The 6,000-nt window shown below is 48.0% G+C and overlaps 1 protein-coding gene across 1 annotated transcript in view; it reads right to left on the minus strand.

Annotated features, from left to right (window-relative positions):
- Positions 1–4,501, minus strand: part of Lims2 (LIM zinc finger domain containing 2) — a 35,745-nt gene extending 31,244 nt beyond the window's left edge. The window contains exon 1 of the mRNA XM_057788810.1: positions 4,366–4,501. The gene's annotated coding sequence lies outside the window, so the exon portion shown is untranslated. The remainder of the gene's footprint in view (positions 1–4,365) is intronic.
- Positions 4,502–6,000: the final 1,499 nt, after the last annotated feature.

A 6,000-nucleotide genomic window follows, 5' to 3' on the forward strand; every position in this document is an offset into this window, starting at 1 on the left:
GTAGCCCTTCCAAAATATGATGCTTAATCTTGTCAATGTGGTTGATTTTAGAATCACCATGGAAACAAATCTCTAGGCGTATCTGGAGTTATCTAAAGTGGACTGAGGGAGAAGGCTCTGAATGTAGCCTTTCCATGGATGAGTTTCCAGACTGAACTAAAAGGAGAAAACGAGGGGCCAGGAAGACGGCACAAGTGGGCAAAAGGCACCTGACAAACTGAGTTCTGTCCCCAGGGTCCACAGGGCAGAAGAACGAACTCCCACAGGTTGTCTTGACCTCCACAAGGGAGCCATGGAGCCATGGCATGTGCACACCCAGGCACGTGCACATACTGGGAGCCACGGCATGTGCGCACCCAGACACACGCACATACTGGGAGCCACGGCATGTGCGCACCCAGACACACGCACATACTGGGAGCCATGGCATGTGCGCACCCAGACACACGCAATACCGGGAGTCACGGCATGTGCGCACGCAGACACACGCACATACTGGGAGTCACGGCATGTGCACACGCAGACACATGCACATACTGTAAGGCTAACCTTGGCTATCAACTTGGCCCCAGAATCAACTAAAACCTAACTCTCTGGACTCTACAGTGAAGAATTTTCTTGACTAGATCATTTGAGTAGGAAGGCTCACCCTTAATCTGGATTTATTTTTAAAGGTCTGAAGACCCACCCTAAACCTGGGTCACACCTTCCAGTGTCAGAATACATATAAAGAAAAGCAAGAAGGAACCTTGTTTTTTGCCTGTTTGCCCTCCCTGTGGATGGCAAGTTCATCAGTCCTGCTGCTGAGTTGTTCCTTTCGGGCATTAGGACCTGCTTCTTCAGGACTCCAACACAGCCTGAAGGCCAGCTGAGACGTTCAGCCTCGTGGACTAAATAACTACCCAAGTCAGGAGACAGCCATAGCGGAACCAGCTGAACAACAGTCTATAAGGCACTCCAATAAAAACCCTTTTAATACAGATTTATTATGTCCTGTTGTTCCAGGAACTCTAACTAATAAACATACATGCAAATGAATAAATGCAGTAACTTTTTATAATTAATAATAATTATGATAGTAAAGTGGCTGAGTATAAGCTGTCATCTCTTTCCTGAATGTAGATCAAATGCGACCAGCAGCCACCTGCTGCTGCTGCTGCTGCTGCTGCTGCTGCTGCCGCCGTGTCTGTCCTGCCATGAGGGGCTGTATTCCCTCCCCTGACTCCAGGCTATGACTGGTTTCTGTGAGGAGTCAGAAAAGGGGTAGGCAGTGAGGATAGAGGTAGGAGGAAGGATAGAACATCCCTACTTGGGAAGGAGACAATCTCATAACATCTGGAAAGTAACTAACCAACACCCATTAACCCGGGCCGTCTATCAAACCAAAGCGATTCACTGGGTAACACCATGTGTTTTTCTAATTGCTTCAGTCAACAATGCCATCGTTTGATGGTATTTTCTGTTGGGGCCGAGGAAATGAAATGTGGGGAGAAGCTCAAAGGGAGAAATGGTCTAGGACCAGCTCAGAGACCACTTGGCTCTGGAAGCCCCGCCCTTCCTGACAGTGTGGTTTTTTTGCTTGAATAAATATCCATTTTTACTCCTTCTGAGTCTTTATTTCCTTTGTTTGTGGGCATTCGGTTCTTTGTTCCCTCCGGGAAGAACCCAGACACCGTGGCAGCCGGCACATGGTACCGACAGTCCCTTCCCATTTCCCTCTCAAGACATCAGAGAGTAAAACCAAGCCACGGTGGAGTAACCGAAATCCGTATTGCTGGGGCCTAGTCAGTCATATATATCCCGAATAAACCTTGTCTTTTATTCCTTTGAGATATATGGCAATTCTTTATTTGTTTCTTTGTACAACAGTGATCTACACAGTGAGTTCCTAAGTGAACTAAGGCTACATAGTTAGACCCTGTCCCCCACCCCAGAAAAAAAAAAAAGTGGTGGCATACTTTTAAAAAGTACCAGTCACACCCTTCCAAGTGCCTAGCTGACATTCAGTCCTGTTCCAGCTGTTTAAACTGATAACTGACTTGGGAAATAAAATCGGAGGATTTTCAAAGTGAATATGATCCTCTAGTGGTTTAATGATGCAATTTGCTTCCCTTCAGTTTCTCCTGGTTTTGGGGGAAAACGTGGGGTGCTTTGCTGGGGTCCCATTTCATCTTCTCTAGAAGGACATAAGACACCTCATGCTAAAGGACTGATTGGTTTTATAACAGAAAATGTCCCTAAAACTCTTTATCGCACTTAAACGAATCCTGTTTTAGTTGCATTCTTTATAGAAGGCCCTGCTCAGGTCTCAGTCCTAGGAATGGTTTTGTAGTCAAATATTAACTGTTGAAAGCCAAAGGGTAGGTTTGCGCATGACCTAGTGTTGTCTGGTAGTCTCCAAACTGACGCACTTGCTCCGAGAGGGCGTGGACTTGTGAGCCTCAGGAGGTAAACAAGAATGTCTCTTGTCTGGAAGAACAACAGCTTTGGAAGATTCTCCCAGTTCCCTCCCAGAGAAGAGAATTTCTGGACTGCCTGCAGGTTTCCCAGAGAGCTCTCAGGCTGCAGCTGGGGTGGACTTTGGGGTGATGCATCTGCCTTTGGGTCATCCCTACTCCACGTAAGGAACTTCATCACTTTTAGCCCAATAAAAGCCATTGGTTCAGCAAGGCAGACATTGGTCTAACTGTTGCTTTGGTTTGCCATGAGCTCCCTCCTTTGGGTGCCCAGTCATTAGGTGTTGCATCTCCAAGGAAAATGTAAGACACAACAGTGCGTGTGTATGTTAATGCATTTCCTGATGATGTATGTGCACCTGTGTGCATTGCATACAGTAGTCATAGCCTAATCTGTAGTAGTCCTGCTCTCAATCACTCTCCCTCTTATTGTTTGAGGCAGGTCTCTCACTGACCCGGAACTCTCCAAGTAGGCTAGACTGGCAGGCCAGTGAATCCCAGGGATCCATCTGCCTCTGCCTCCACCTCCTTAGTTCTGAGATTACAAACTATGTGCCACTACAGTTTTGGGGGGATTTTGTTGTTTGTTTTTAAAGCAGAACAAAATGAGAGTTTTAGGATCAAACTCAGAACCTCATACTTGTAGATGGAGCATTGAACTGACTGAGCTGCCTCCCAGCCTAAGAAGGTTGATGGGGCCTGCAGGCTTATAAAGTAGACTCGGGGAAAATCGCTGTAAGGTGGCATATTCCTAAAGGGGAATGGATGCGGTTTCAGGTAGAATTTTTGTCAGTTCAGTTTCTATCTCTGAGATTCATGTTGGATGAAGCTTAATACAACTGGTAGATAGATGTTCACGCCAAGCAGAGCAGATACTTTTTCTTATTGTTTGAGTTAGCACACGAAATAAGTTTATACATATCATTGTACTTTGTACGGATTTGTTCCCTATCACTCTTTCTTGCTCCCTTTCCGTGTGTGTGTGTGTGTGTGTGTGTGTGTATACACATTCATGTGGAGGCCAGAGGACAAGCTCTGGAGCCATCCAACTTTTTTTTAGACCCAAGGATCTTGCTGTCTCTGCTTCCCTAGCCCTGGAATCACATAGTGCCTCGGTTTTTCATAAGTCCTGGGGATGAAACTCAAGCCCTCCTGCCCGCAAAGCATGAACTTCACTGACCTTGCCGTGTCCGCGATCCTCCTTGTATCTTTAAAGTCTCATTGTTCTCTAGTCTCAACTAGAGCTGGACCAAGGAGCTTCACAAGTTCCCAAAACTCTGAGGAGGAAAGTGCCATCTGTACCTCTGGCCTGGGAGGGATGCCAGTCAGCAAAAGCACTTGCAAATGGCCCTTCATATTCAGGAGAACCACATCTCCACATCTCAGACCATTTCAGGCTTGGCCACCCAATTGGAAGCCACTTTGGGGCTGGGGGTGTGGCTGAGTGGCAAAGCATTTGCCCAGCATACACAAGGCCGTGGGCTCCATCTCTAGCACAAAGGGATAAAACCAATGCCAGTTTCCCCCTGCAGGGCCACAGCCATTCTGAGACCATACCACCTACAAATCAAGATACATTTCGCTTCTTCTTTCCCATTGTGACAACCAACCCTGATAGGCAACGCTTCCTCAGAGCTTCCCCAACCTCATTCCCAAAATGGTCAGCAGCCCACCCTACCATCCCCCAAACCCGATGTGCCTCCAGAGAAGGCTCATTGTGCAACCAAGGTGAACTTGCACACTGGGCAGCCCTAGAAGGGCAGGAGGCCCAGGGTTGTCCCCTTCCCTACCTAGTCGCATGATCACAAAAGGTGGCAGGGAGACTCGGGGTTGGGGCAGAAGACACAGTTGATTAGTAGAACAACCCTCCCAAGTCTAGAACTCACACACCACAGCTTTGTCTCTTTACCTTGATAACTGAGATGATGTTCTGCCTCCCTGGGGCCCTCCTTCCCTGAGGGCTTCCAGAAGCTCCTCTGGGGGCTACCCAGCCTGTTTGAAAGACTGGGCGGTAACCAAGCGTCCCCACTACCGCAGCTCCCAGGCGCTCCACTCTCACCTCTGCTAGGCAGGAGACTTGGCCTGAGGTCCAAGCCTAGGAGGTGTGGCCGGAAGCACTTTGGGGTCGGCCAAGGACAAGCTAGGACAGAAAAAGTTTAGGAAGGAAAAGCCTGCCTCCCAAGAGATCCAGAATGACAGGAGAAAAGCAGTGAGAGCCGCCCTCTGATTTCAGAGGGGCTGGGAGGGACAGCTGTCAACGTGAATTCTTCTTGGGGTAAAAAGGTCATGAGCCTTTAGTAAGGCCAATGTCCACAGGGCAGATGACCAAGAAAACGGAGCTCATTGTGCCTAGGGAAATGAACATGTGCCCTCAACCTCATTTACCAAGGTTGGTAAATGGTTCTTTTTGTTTTGTTTTGTTTTGTTTTTTAACCAAGATATCTCCTGATAAATATTGCTCCCCTGAAAGGTGGAAAGTCTCTGGACCACTTATTTTATTGTACTTGTTTTCTTTGATAGTTTTCTGCTATGAAACTCTCACTGTGCTGGAAAATGTGCATGGCTAGGAAGAATAACAGTCACCTCCAGCGTCTCCACCCAGGCAGCTGCTGGCCACCTGCTTACGTGTGGACTCGGTGTTCGCTGGCTTGTGTTGTCTCCTGTTTTTGCTTTAAATGTTATATTTAAGTATATGAATCTTTTGCCTGCATGCATATATGTGCGCTATGAGTGTGCCTGGTGTCTTCTGATGCCAGAACAGGGCACCGGGTTCTCCATAATTAGAGTTACAGGGGGTTGTGAGACACCATGTGGGAGCTGGGAACTGAATTCAAGTTCTCCGCGAGAGCAGCAAATGCTCTTGATCACGGAGTCACCTCGGCAGCCCCTTTAGCTTTGTTTTTTGGAAGAGTCTCCTTTAGCCCAGGCTGGCCTTGAGTTCAAAGCACTTGGCTACTCACCACGCAGTCAAAGATGACCCTGACTTTCTCCTGCCTCCATGTCCCTAGTGTTGGGATTACAGCTGTGCACCACCAACTCTGTTATCCTTCGCTGGGGAGGGAACCCAGGCACTATTCACGGTGGGCAAGCACTCTACCAACAAAGCCACATCCCTGGCCCAAGTGGTAGTTAAGTGTTTGTAATATCATAGCCACTCCGTGGCAATTACAGATGTTTGTCCCCGATCCTACAGCCCCTTTCAGAAAGGCTGCCCAGTAAACCTTTGTCAAAAGCAAGTTGTTCTACTTATTTATTTATTTTTGGTTTTCCAAGACAGGGTTTCTCTGTGGCTTTGGAGCCTGTCCCGGAACTAGCTCTTGTAGACCAGGCTGGTCTCGAACTCACAGAGATCTGCCTGCCTCTGCCTCCCGAGTGCTGGGATTAAAGGCGTGCACCACCACCGCCCAGCTTTATTGTTTATGTGTTTGCATGTCTGAGTGCACGTGTAAGCACCATGAGCATGTGGCGCCTTTGGAGCTCAGAAGCGTCTAATCCCCTGGAAATAGAGCTGTAGGTGGAAACTGGCATTTGAGACAAGGTCTCA

This window comes from Chionomys nivalis, chromosome 14 (assembly GCF_950005125.1).
Source record: "Chionomys nivalis chromosome 14, mChiNiv1.1, whole genome shotgun sequence".
NCBI lineage: Eukaryota > Metazoa > Chordata > Mammalia > Rodentia > Cricetidae > Chionomys > Chionomys nivalis.